We start from the raw sequence: 14,259 nt of genomic DNA, 5'->3' as shown, positions 1-14,259 counted from the left end.
ATTCCGTCTGAGAGACTTTTCTACCAGCATAAATTAATGCAATTTTTATTCCATGAGCACCCTTGTGTTTTCAGAGATTTAGCATTCCATACCAAAATACGCTTTGAATGTTGCAACTATTTGCACTGTATTTATTGATGTATTGTTGTGATTAATACATCAAATGTATCTCTATGTCTATTTCTCTCTTTAGAGTGCTCTTCTCACCAAGATAACTGCCTCACTTAGCATGCTGCTTGTAATGACTGCCTCCCTCCTTCTATGTTTGCTTGTGATTTTCACAGCTATTAATTCCTTTATATTAAACAAGTTTTCCTGCCTCTCTACTAATACCACAGAATTCAACTTCTGGTTAATTTCAGAGTGTATCATTTAGCAAGATTATTTTGCAGAACTTAAGGTGAATTACTTCATGAATTCTTTGATTGTTATATTTAAAAGTTCTCAGAGTTCTCAAACACACACAGCTTTTTCAAGCGAGTTCTGTTCTGCTTTAGGCATTAAAACCAGCAGGGCCAATCTCGCCCAGACCAGTAGTGGGTTTCACTTACCTTTGCTACTGGTTCGGAACTGCGAGCGTGTGTGCACTCTCTTTGAATGCGGTGCTACTGTGCGTGCGCCAAACCTTCTGCGCATGCGCAGAGCACCCGTGATGACATCCAGGCGGGTGGGCACAGTTTCCCGCTGCCGCTACCGGTTTTCCCGAACCAGGCTGAACCAGTAGAAACCCACTGCTGCCCCAGACCAACCCACCAACCCACCTCACAGGCTGATTTTTATGGGGGAAATAGGAAGAGGAAGAAGTATTAGGTATGTTCACCACCTTGAGCTATTTATAAAAGCAGTGAAGGTGTGATATAAGTAATTAAAAGTACAATGGTTTTTTAAAAATGTTAAATGTTAAAAAAGCAAGAGTCTTTAATTACAGGAAGATAATTGATCTTATTGTTTTATGTGACTTCATTTTTTCATTAATAAAACCTTTGCTATTTTAGCTTCTCTAATCTAACATTGATTTATCATATTTCTTGGATAGTAATTTCTTTAGATGTGCTAATCTGTATTCAGATTGGCTTATGCTGTTACTCTTAGAGCACTTCCACATTATCACTGCTTTGAACCCACCTAACTATTGAACAATTTAAAATGACTCACAAGTGATCTAACTGAATCAAACTCAGCAATGTTCAGAATCTCATATGCAAGCTGTGATACATTGATTAGCAGATCTATGAAGAAACTGCCCTGGGGGCTCTTAGGGTAGGAGTGGGCTAAGAATACACCATGGCAATATCTCTTGGCCTTCTGCACTATAACATGGTCTGGTAGAGAAAGTGGTAGAAAAATAGTATTCAGGAGTTCTGAAATGTGAGATCCTACAAATCAGACTGTGCTCTGCGACCAAGCTCTATAAAGCTCCAGAGTAACACACTGAAACCCAGATTTTGCCATTTCTGTGAACCTGCAACTTAACTTGAAGTTGAATCAGCTTAGCTGCCTGATAGCAAAAGGGATGTGAGATCCAAATATGGGATCAGCATGAAAGACCTGTGTGGCAAGGCCCTTACTGAAGCATAACATTTTTTAAAGCTATTGACTATAACTTCCTGAGGAAAATTTCTTTTGAAAGGTAGCATTTAATATCTGAATTACATCAATATATCAATATTTACACAGACACGTATGTGTGTGTGAGAGGGGGCGGGAGGGGGAGGTAGATTCATTTTCATTCTTAATTATGGCTCAAGTATATGGTGTCTCTAGGCCAGATTGATTGATGGCGCCATCTTCCACTGATTTAAAAAATGGCATTTCTATGAGTCAGAATGCGGAGAACACTGGGACCTTCTAAGCTTTGGTACCCCAAATTGATGCTACTTAGCCTTAACTAAAGCCAGCATTGGCCATAACACTATGTTAATATCTTTCTTAGTTTAGCTTGTATTAAACTATAGGAGACCCAGGCAAATTTGTCCAGCTGTTTATTTAATTATTTATTCAATTTATTTCTCCCTTTAACATCTCTCACCTCTTGAAAAATGGGTCCTGATCCCATCTATCTTTGGAGTGCATCTCTTGACATACTGCACAAAGCCTGTATTGGAATGGAATGGAATGGAATGGGATAGAATAGAATAGAATAGAATAGAATAGAATAGAATAGAATAGAATAGAATAGAATAGAATAGAATGTGCTGGAAGGGACCTTGGAGGTCTTCTAGTCCAACCGCCTGCTCAAGCAGGAGAACCTATACCATTTTAGATAAGTAACTGTCTAGACTCTTCTTAAAAACATCTAGTGATGGAGCGCCCATGATTTTCAGGCAAGCTGTTCCACTTATTAATTGTCTTCACTGTTAGGAAGTTTCTCCTTAATTCCAGGTTGCTTTTCTCTTTGATTAGTTTCTAACCATTGTTTCTTGTCCTTCCCTCTGGTGCTTTGGAGAATAATTTGACCCCCTCTTCTTTGTGGCAGTCCCTCAAATACTGAAATACCGCTATCATATCACCCCTAATTCTTTTTTTTTTCTTTAAATTAGCCAAACCCAAATCCTGCATTAGTTCTTCATATGGTTTTGTCTTCAAGCCTATAATCATCTGAATTGCTCTTTTCTGAACTTTTCCCAAAATCTCAACATCTTTTTTGACCAAAATTGGCTGCAGTATTCCAGGTGTGGTCTTACAAGGGTTTTATAAAGGGGTACTGGTACTTCACGTGATCTTGATTCTATGCCTCTGTCTATACAACCCAGAATTGTATTAGCTTTTTTGGCTACTGCTGGCTCATATTGATGGTACACTGCTGGCTCATATTCAAGTGATCATCCACTAGGACTCCAAGGTCCCTCTCACACTTACTTTTTTGAGCCAGGTCTCACCTAATCTGTATTTATGCCTTTGATTTTTCCTGCCTAAATGTAAAACTTTGCTTTTTCTCCACATTGAAATTCATTTTAAGTAACCCTAACCCTAACCGTAACCTTAGCCTTACCTTACCAAGAAATAGGTTGTGGTCTACTTTTTCAGTAAATGCTTTACTGAAATCTAAGTATACTTAAAGGTATGCACTGCTATACAAACATATATGACTGGGGTTGTCTTTGTTTCATTTTCTACCTCAGTGTCAGACCACAGGACTTCAGATTCTGATGTATGGGCCAGGTGGTCTCTGAAGATTGGCATAGCATCAAAAACTTTGAGAAAGCTCTATAGAAACCCCCAAGCTGAGAACTTGGAATGTTGTAAAGACACTTGTGCTTTTTGTCAAGTCTGTAGCTATCCAGCCAGCACACAAGTAAATAATTCAGCAGGATTCATTTATAGAAGGAACTTCTTTATATACAACAATATAAAGTATGATGCATGCATACAATACCCATGCAGCTTTTGCAACATGGTGGGGAGAAGAAGACGTTGCAAGGGCAAGGACAAGAAGTAGAAGCAAGGACACTCAAGCAAAGACAAACAAACTCTTATATACACAGAACAGTTGAGCTAAGCCACGCCCAGGCTCTGAGCCATCTCAGATGGCTCACAACAAATGCTGTGTCTCAGTCACCAAACAGCTTCAATTTTCGGACTTGTTATTGCTATTCCAGTTCATAAATTCTTATACACTGACACTTTTGTTAAATCTGATGGGGGGAAAAATTATGGTGTTCAGTCTGTTTTCAAAAGATGAGAAACATTAAGTGAAATTTCCATGAGTGACAAAGAATCTTGTGACACAATAAAGCATAAAACATTTATTACAGCATGGTAATGTGTCCTATTTTTGTTGTGCAACCAGTTTTTGTTGTGCTCTTGAATTTCTCTAGTTTCTCCACACTTCTGATCAATCCCAAGGGAAGATGTATGACAGAATTCTGCTCACAGAGCTTTTCCAACTCAGGAAGCAGGCAGACAGGAAGCTGCAGAGCAATGGAAGGTTGTAGAGGGGAAAAAAACCAAAACCAAAAAGGAAGTTGCGCCTACTTTTACTTTTAAGATAGAAATAGAAACATCATAAAGACAATCTTGAAAAAAAAGGACTTTTATGTGAAAAAGAGTTAGAACGACAAAAGTTTTGAAACTGATTTTTAAAAGTTTTTTTCTTTAAATAAAAAAAAATTAGACCGTAGCATTGGTAACATTAGGTTTTATCCTCAAAGGTAAACAGTTTGAATTATAACCAGATGCCACATTGAAAAGCATGCATGCAATTTAACTCAGATTTTTTTTTAAAAAATGTAATGAATATAACAATAACAATGCCAGCAATAAAGCAGTGATCCTCAACTGATGCATTTTGCTATATTAGATCCAATTCTGGGATAGCATCCTTGCAAAATATTAACTTGTCTTCAAAACTGGCTCTGATTTCTCTAGACTTGGTTACTGCAGTGATCAATCAGGCAGCAAGCACAATGCCTGAGAAAGAAAAGAAAGATATCTCATATTCAGTTGTATCTGAACTTTAGGTCCTCTAGGGAGGGAGGCAGCCTATCTCTGCTGCCTATCAACTTACTCAATATGAGTTTTCATGTAAAAAACATCAGTAGCACCAGAACCTCGACAACAAATCAAACAATGGAAAATGAATCCGACAACATATGTAAATGCATAGGCTTTCACTGCTTAAATACAGACTCTGAAATGGTAAGGGTGAACAAAGGCAGAGAATGCTAATAAAATGGATTCTAAAAATAAAACCAAAATAATGGATGAAGCTTTTGTCTCGAAGCCTCTAAGTTACAGGAGAAAAGGTCAGGAGAATTTGATTTCCCATTTCTAAACTTCGAGAGCTTGCATCACAGTTTACTGTCAGTGTTTTTTGTTTGCTGTCAAAATCCCTGCCTTTGCCATTTTGTACAAACCAAGGAGGGATTTCTGAACATTATAGATCCATCAGTCAATCCACAGACCTAAGAGTTTCAGAAGGAATGGTTTAAATTAGTTTAAAGTGTTAAGAAGAGGGTCAAAATACAGATGGACTTGCAAATCATTGCCTTAGATCAGCACTGAGATACTAATATACATTACTTTTAAAAAAACTTTTTTAAAAAAAACTTTTGTTTTTTATTTTTTGCTACAGATCCTGCTCCAGTGTTCTGACTTTAACTTAAGTTAGTGTCCACAAGGCCATGTGGTTTGAAGCAGGGGTCTCCAACCTTGGTCCCTTTAAGACTTGTGGACTTCAACTCCCAGAGTTCCTCAGCCAGCTTTGCTGGCTGAGGGACTCTGGGAGTTGAAGTCCACAAGTCTTAAAGGGACCAAGGTTGGAGACCCCTGGTTTGAAGCATTCATTAGCACACACCTGAGAACCCTTAGTCAGATTCAATGGGTCAAACAAAGAATGTTCCCAGTGCTTTTAAAGGGTAACTACTGGTTCTATTCAAGTTAATTATTATGGTGCAATTATATGGCTTAATTCATCCAAAATGAGGCATCCAAAATATAATTACAAGCATAACGCTTGGCAAGCAAATGCATACTAAACATGAGGAAAACAATTAGCATCTATCTAAAAGGTACATTTATGTATAAATCTTTTCAGCTTCATTACTTAAAATGGTGCAATAAGCAATGTTCTTGGCATACATATATATATGTCCTTCCCAACATTAAGAACAGCTTGAAAGGATTGCTGTTTTCCATGAGAGGTTGCAATCCACGGAAGTGCATTTGTATAACCATGTATATGATTGCAAAGAGAGAATTGGATATAGCTGGGAAGCAGGAGGAATATCAATAACAATCTCACAAATGATTCAGTGGGGAGAAGGAGTTGGGGCATCCTATGCCTAACAAGTAGTCCATAGGGTTAGATTCCATAAGGCATTCAACAAAGTAGACCACAAACTACTTCTTGGTAAGCTAGAAAAAGGTGGAATAGATAGCATCACCACCAGATGGATTTGTAACTGGTTGAGAAACCATACTCAGTGAGTAGTCCTTAATGGTACTACATCTACATGGAGGGAAATAAGTGATGGGTTGCTTCCATCTTAGGCCAGTGGTGAAATCCAATTTTTTTTACTACTCGTTCTGTGGGTGTGGCTTGGTGGGTGTGGCTTGGGTGGGCAGGAGAAGGATACTACAAAATCGCTATTGCCATCCCCCTCCAGGGGAAGGATACTGCAAAATCTCCATTCCCTCCCCACACTGGGGCCAGCCAGAGGTGGTATTTGCTAGTTCTCCGAACTACTCAAAATTTCCGCTACCAGTTCTCCAGAACCTGTCAGAACCTGCTGGATTTCATCCCTGTCTTAGGGTCAATACTCTTCAATATCTTCATAAATGACTTAGATGAGGAAATAGAAAAGGAACTTACTAAATTTGAAGATGATACTACGCTGGCAGGAATAGCCAACACTCTAGATCAGGGGTGTCAAACCTGATTGCATCACGGGCTATATCAGGTTGTATTGGGATGTTTTTTGCCTTTGCAGAGCTGGGGTGGCAGTATCCAGTATGTGAGCCGCCAGTTTGACAGGCCTGCTCTAAATGATAGGCTCAAACTCCAGATGGATCTCGACAGACATGAACACTGGGAGCTATCTAACAAGATGAAATTCAACGTAGAGAAAAATCAAGTCTTACATGTAGGCAAGAAAAACCAAAAGTACATATACAGATTAGGTGAAACCTGGCTTAATAGCAATAACTGTGAGAAGGTTCTTGGAGTCCTAGTGGACAATCAAATAAATATGAGCCAGTAATGTGCAGCAGCAGGCAAAAAAGCCAATGCAATCCTAAATTGCATTAACAGAGGGATGGAATCAAGATCACATGAGATACTAGTACAACTCTATAAAGCCTTAATAAGGCCACATCTAGAATACTACATCTACTTTTGGTCACAACATGATATTTACAACACAACAAAGATGTTTGTCACAACAAAGATGTTTAGGGACCTGGAGGCAGGGGTGAAATGCTCCCGGTTTGGACCAGATCGCCCAATCCGATAGCGATGGTGGCGGGTGGTTCGGAGAACTGGTAGCAAAACTCCCTGCCCCCCCATGCCCAGCTGAGCCGTGCGATCATCAGAGGGCTTTTTTTTTCCTTCGGCCGAAAAATGCTTTTAAAATTTTTTAAAAAAAGCCTCTGATGAAGCTGGGATCATCAGAACCTTTTAAAAGCATTTTTTTTCTACCACCTCTTTGGCTGAAGAGGTTGTAGGAAAAAATGCTTTTAAAAGGCTCCTCTGGCCATCCCAGCGGAGTTGCCTGATCATCAGAGGCTTTTAAAAACATTTTTTACAACCTCTTCGGCCCAGGAGGTTGTAGAAAAAATGCTTTTAAAAGTAAAAAAAAAAAGTTGGCCACACCCACCCCGTCACGTTACCCCACCCCCACCAAGCATAGAACCAGTAGTAACAAATTTTACATTTCACCCCTGCCTGCAGGCTAAAACATATGAAGAACAGTTGCAAGAACTGGCCATGGCTCATTTAGTGAAGAGAAGGACTAAGGGTGACATGATAGCAGTGTTCCGATATTTAAGAGGCTGTCACAGAGAGGAGGGAGGCAATCTATTTTCCAAAGCCCTCAAAGGTCAAACAAGGAACAATGGATAGAGACTGATCAAGGAGAGATTCAACCTAGAAATAAGGAGTAAATTTTCTGACAGTGAGAGCAATCAACCAATGGAACAGCTTGCCTTTGAAGTTGTGGGTACTTCATCATTGGAGGCTTCCAAGAAGAAATTTGACAGTCACTTGTCAGAAATGGTATAGGGCAGAGGTGTCAAACTCACCACGTCACATTGCTATCGTGTGACATATTACAACATTTTTCCCCTTTGCGGAGCTGAAGTGGGCGTGACCTGCATGTGGCACATCCGGCCTGCGGGCTGCCAGTTTGACACCCCTGGTATAGGGTCTCCTGCTTGAGCAAGAGGTTGAACTAGATGACCTACAAGATCCCTTCCAACTCTTTTGTTATGTAAATTTTACTCTGTAATCCAAAACAGATGGAAGTCTTGTACAAAATTGATTCCACTCTATAGTAGCACCAAAATCCAGCCAATTGCTCTATTATGCTTAGCTAGTCTATAATTTGAGAAAGTACAATGATGAACAGCTCTTACCATTCATTACTCCAGCTGAGGTAGCCTGGTGGGCCATTCAGAGTTTCCATCTATGATTCTGTTAAATTCGGGCAATAACGAGGCAGGAGACCAGGATAGTGACAACAGCTCTTTACTATATGGTGAACCCAGCGGCTCGGGCTGGGAAAACCCTCTCTTTATATACAGTTTAGCCAGAGGCTTTATCCAATCAGCAACGTGCTTTTTCCTGCTCAGTTTTCCCTCCAAAACTCTTAAAGATACATTACACTCCTTCCCTCCCAGAGAACACTTTACCAATATTTACATAGAATTAACATCTTATTTTTCTACGTAATCACGCAAGTAGACTGGGCGTCTCCTGACTCTTTCGGACCTGCGCAATTCATTTTCTGGGAGTGAGTCGAGCTGACCGGAGGGACTGTTTGTTCCTCTCAGCTCCTCCTCTAGGCCATCCGGCCCTGGATTATTTGCAGAGTCGTCCCTGCTGTCTTCAGGAGGAACCTGTTGGCGTCGCTGGACCTCCTGGAACTCAGATAAGTCCCGCGTTTGCCCCGGGTTTGAGTCAGCTGTGGATTCAAACATTGGATAGTCAGGGCCTGTTTCGTCTGATTCTGATTTACCGGTTATGCGTTTCCTTATTTGGTCTATGTGGCGCTTCCATACCCGGCCATCCTCTATCTCTACTAGATATGATTTTGGTCCTGTTATCTCTAGGATTTTTCCTGCTAACCAGGTCGGGCCTCGCTGTAGTTGTGTGCCCACACTAGGTCGCCTACTGCCATCCCTCTTGTTTTACCGTGTGCCCTTTGTAACCGTCTGGTGTGTAGTTTGGGTTTAAGCGGTCTAGTGGGCACCTAAGCTTCCGACCCATTAATAGCTCTGCCGGGCTGCGGCCAGTTGTTACACAGGGGTTCTGTGTTGGACTGCTAGGAATGTATCGATTTTGTTTGCCAATCGCCTGGCCTGATTCTGGACAATGCTTCCTTTGCGCTCGAGCGAAGCGTTCTGCAAGGCCGTTCGTCAGGGTGGAAAGGCGCCGAGAGGACATGCGGATGCCCTCCTCTGCCAAGTACCCCTCAAACTGGGTTGCCGTGAATTGCGGGCCGTTATCGGAGACTAAAGTGTCGGGCAACCCGTGGGTTACAAATAGGTGCCGTAGGACTGAAATCACGGCCTCGGCTGTCATGGATCTCATGAGAATGATTTCCAGCCATTTGGAGTAGGCATCGACTACTACCAGAAAGGTTTGGCCGTGGAAGGGGCCGGCAAAATCGATATGGATCCTAGAACAAGGGCCCTGGGGTCTCTCCCATTCCCGAATCGGGGCCGTTGGGGGTAGTGGTCTGGACTCCTGGCAGGCCTGGCATTTCCCTACCCTTTCAGCAATTTCCATGTCCATTAAGGGCCACCACACATAGCTTCTCGCTAGACCCTTCATTCTCACGATCCCTGGGTGGCCTTCGTGAAGGAGATCCAATACCTTTTTTCTCAATTTCTCCGGGACCACCACTCGATCCCCCCATAGCAGGCACCCCCCTTGAACTGAGAGTTCCCCACGTTTTTTACAAATTCTTTAAAACTCCGGGCAGCGGCCAACCTCTTTGTACCCAACCAATTACAGTCCTTATTGTAATGTCCTTGTACGAAGCCTGAGCCACCTCTTTGGATGTGACTGGGCCAGAGTCCAAAGAGTCAATTAGCAGAACTGGTGTCCCGGAGTGGGGTCTTGATAGTCTCTGGTAACGGGCATCTGCTCAGGCGTCTGCATGCCTAATTCCTTCCCTGGCCGGTGTAGTAGTTTGTAAGAATACGCCAGGAAGATAGTCCATCTGGTCAGTCTGGGCGAAAGTGCCACGGGCGTTGGGCGGTCGCCTGCCAACAGGCCTAGCAAAGGTCTATGGTCCGTGATGATTTCGAAATCACGACCAAATACATATTCATGGAATTTCTTTACTCCGGAGACTATAGCCAAGGCTTCCCTATCTAGCTGGCTATAATTCCTTTCAGCTGATGACATTGTTCGGGAGTAATATGCAATAGGGGCTTCTGTGCCATTTGGCAACCTGTGGCTGAGCACAGCCCAACCCATAGGGAGATGCATCGCAGCTTAACACTAATGGCAGCGTGCCATTGTATTGGATAAGGAGGCTATCACTCGATAGGAGATTCTTTACCCCTTCGAATGCCCTAGCTTCCGCCTTTCCCCAAGACCATGCAGCCGTCTTTGCTAGTAATTTATGAAGCGGCTCAGCTACTGCAGCCTTATTTCTTAAAAATACCGCGTAGAAATTGACCAGACCTAAGAATGCCTGCAACTCCGTTTTGTTCTTTGGAACCGGGGCCTTCCTGATGGCCCGTACCTTGCTTCCAGTGGGGTGAATCCCTTCCCTGTCTATCCGGTAGCCTAGGAATTCCACAGATTCAACCCCGATCTGGCATTTGTTCAGTTTAACTTTAAGACCGGCAGACGGAAAATGCCCAAAACTTTTCGCAGCCTTACCCCTAATTCCTCTAGATTCTCAGCGGATACCAGTACATCGTCAAAGTATGGTACCACCCCTGGTAGTCCCTGCAATAGCCGCTCCATTAGGTTCTGAAATAACCCTGGAGCCACACTAACCCCAAACTGTAACCGGGTACACTTAAAAGCCCCTCTGTGAGTCACAATTGTCTGCGCTTCGGCTGTGCTGCTATCTACAGGCAGCTGTTGATAGGCTTGGGCCAAGTCTAGCTTGGCAAAAACCTGCCCTTGGCCCATTGAGTGCAGTAAGTGCTGTACCACCGGGGAGGGGTAAGCACTCTTTTGCAACGCTTTGTTAAGCGTTGCCTTATAGTCAGCGCAAATCCGGACCGACCCGTCCGGTTTGACTGGGGTGACTATAGGGGTCTCCCACTTAGCATGGTCAACTGGCACTAGAATTCCCTGGTTTACTAGCTTGTCCAGTTCCCGGTCAATCCTGGGCTTTAGGGCAAACGGGACCCTCCTAGCCTTTAAACGAATAGGGGCAACTTGTGGGTCTAAGTTAAAAGAAATAGGGGTCCCCGTGTACTTGCCCAGGCAGTCTCTGAAAACGTCCCCAAATTCCTTCATGAGTGCGTCTTTGAGGTTGACTTCGTTTCTGAAGATTCCAGTCACTCCCATGCCCAATGCTCGGAACCAGTCCAGTCCCAACAAGCTTGGCAGGGTCCCATCGACTATGGTGATGGGCAGAGTTTTCTTGTATTGTCCATACTCGACGTGGACGGACGTTACCCCTCGAACAGGGATGCGATTCCCTTGGTAGTCTTGTACCTTTAAGTTCTGTGGTTTCAGCTTGCGCTTTGCGATGGCGGGTAAGGCTTTCACGAGAGTGTCCCAGGACATGATCGTGATCGCTGAGCCGGTGTCCACCTCCAATCGGCACGGCACCCCCTCAATCTTTGTTTTCGTAAAGATTTTTTTTCTAGGCGTGTTGCTGCGTGACCCACTCTCACGGCAGTCTGATTCAACTTCGCGCCTTTTTTGAACTGACCAATCACGGGCCGCCGCGTTCCAGCGCTCTGGTTGGTCAGTTTGAATTTTTGGCGGGAAGGTTGGGGTGCTCGACAGGCCTGTGCTATGTGCCCCTTCCTTTCGCACCGCCGACAAGTCGCATCCTTAAATTTGCATTGTTGTCGTTGGTGTTGCCCTCCACAACTTGCGCAGTCACCCCGGTCTTCTTTCTCCGGCCTCCCGGTGTGGAAGACTCCTTCCTCCTCCTCACCGTCCGACTCGGCCTGGACCTCTTCATTGTGGACCGGGGTTGATTTCGCACCAGCCGTTGGTGCGACCTGCTTTTGTAGGGTTTCCGCCGCTTGGGTAGACATCTCATGAGCCCTGGCTTCATCCAAGGCGTTTGCCAGCGTCAAGTTGCTTTTGGACAGCAGCCGCCGTCGCAACCGGATGTCCCTGACCCCACGAATGAGTTGCTCCAGTAATGCCTCTTCCAAGTCTGGGTACTCGCAATGGTTCGTGGCTTTCCTCAGGGCTGCCATGTATACGCTGATGGACTCGCCCTCTTGCTGCCTCGCTCCTGAATTCGTACCGTTGCACATACTTGGGCGTTGGTGCATAATGGGCTTTTAATACGGTCTGTAGAGTCTGCCACGGCACCGATTGTACGGCGTTGGCTCCGCCAACGATTCTGATGTCGAAAACCTCTGGACCGCAGTGGCTCAGAAATCGCTCGCTTCCTGTTGTCTGAGACTCCTTGGAGTTCGTTCGCCTCGAGGAAACACTCGAAACGAGCCATGTATGACCCCCATTTTTCCTTAGCTGGGTCGAATGGCGCTGGCGGTGTGTAGCTGGACATCGCTGCTTTCCGCCCCTTGTTTGCTGGGTTCGCGTGTTCCTGGTGAATTCAGCTTTTTTCCTGGCGCTCCTAGCCTCGAGATCCCACCTTCGTCGCCAGTGTTAAATTCGGGCAATAACGAGGCAGGAGACCAGGATAGTGACAACAGCTCTTTACTATATGGTGAACCCAGCGGCTCGGGCTGGGAAAACCCTCTCTTTATATACAGTTTAGCCAGAGGCTTTATCCAATCAGCAACGTGCTTTTTCCCGCTCAGTTTTCCCTCCAAAACTCTTAAAGATACATTACAGATTCTATGCCTTATCTAAAGCTGACATGTAAATATTATAAAAAGCCCGAGGAATTCACAAAGTACAAAACACTAGCTGAGAAGCAGTTACACCAGTATTGTCTTCCAAACTCTGGCATGACTATACCAACAAAGCTACACATATGCTCTAACTTGGCTCACTATAAATGTCTCCAGATTTCCAAAGTTAGAGCTAAGGTGTTATGTCCTGTGTGGTACTATTATCATTCCAGATGTTTGCCTGTTAACCTACTGATGCTTCTAAGGTCTTCTCTCTGATTCCTCCCATTTCAGTTTCCCTGGTCCGCAATAATTCTTCTTACCCTCCATTGGAGGTCAAAATCCAATGACTCCAACTCCTCAGGCTCTTATGATCCATTTAACCACAAGAAGAAGTAGGGTATATTGGAATACTTTATTTATTTATTTATTTATTTAGATTTTTATACTGCCCTTCTCCCGAAGGACTCAGGGCGGTGTACAGCCAAATTATAAAACAGTACAATATACAAATTAAAACAAGGACTAAAAATAACATATTCCATAAATGGCCGAAATTTAAAACCATCAAATTTAAAACCCATAAAATTCATAAGTTATAACCCCAATTAAAATTATTTAGGATTTAAAAAATTTAGGCCAGTCCCGCTTGAATAAATAAATGTGTTTTCAATTCACGGCGAAAGGTCCGAAGGTCAGGTAATTGACGCAAACCAGGGGGAAGTTCGTTCCAGAGGGTAGGAGCTCCAACAGAGAAGGCCCTTCCCCTGGGGGCCGCCAGCCGACATTGCTTGGCAGACGGCACCCTGAGAAGACCCTCTCTGTGTGAGCGTACGGGTCAGTGGGAGGCATAAGGTAACAGCAGGCGGTCCCGTAAGTACCCGGGCCCTAAGCCATGGAGCGCTTTAAAGGTGGTAACCAAAACCTTAAAGCGCACCCGAAAGACCACAGGTAGCCAGTGCAGTCTGCGCAGGAGCGGTGTTACATGGAAGCAACGTGTGGCTCCCTCAATCACCCGCGCAGCTGCATTCTGACCTAACTGAAGCCTCCGAGTGCACTTCAAGGGTAGCCCCATGTAGAGAGCATTGCAATAATTCAAATGAGAAGTGACAAGAGGATGAGTGACCATGCATAAGGCATCCCGGTCAAGGAAGGGGCGCAACTGGCGGACCAAGCGCACCTGGTAAAAAGCTCTCCTGGAGACGGCCGCCAGATGATCTTCAAACGACAGCCGTCCATCCAGGAGAATACCCAAGTTGCGCACCCTTTCCGTTGGGGCCAATGACTCGCCCCCAACAGTCCGCTGCGGTTGCAGCTGACTGTACCAGGGTGCCGGCATCCACAGCCACTCCGTCTTGGAGGGATTGAGCTTGAGCCTGTTTCTCCCCATCCAGACCCGTATGGCTTCCAGGCACCGGGACAGCACTTCGACAGCTTCATTGGGGTGGCCCGGGGTGGAAAAGTACAGCTGCATGTCGTCAGCGTACAGCTGGTAACTCACCCCAAAGCCACTGATGACCTCGCCCAGCGGCTTCATATAGATGTTGAACAGGAGAGGCGAGAGGATCGATCCCTGAGGCACCC

The sequence above is a fragment of the Ahaetulla prasina genome, chromosome 1, assembly GCF_028640845.1.
Source record: "Ahaetulla prasina isolate Xishuangbanna chromosome 1, ASM2864084v1, whole genome shotgun sequence".
NCBI classification, from domain to species: Eukaryota; Metazoa; Chordata; class Lepidosauria; order Squamata; family Colubridae; genus Ahaetulla; species Ahaetulla prasina.
This window is presented reverse-complemented; position numbering follows the sequence as displayed.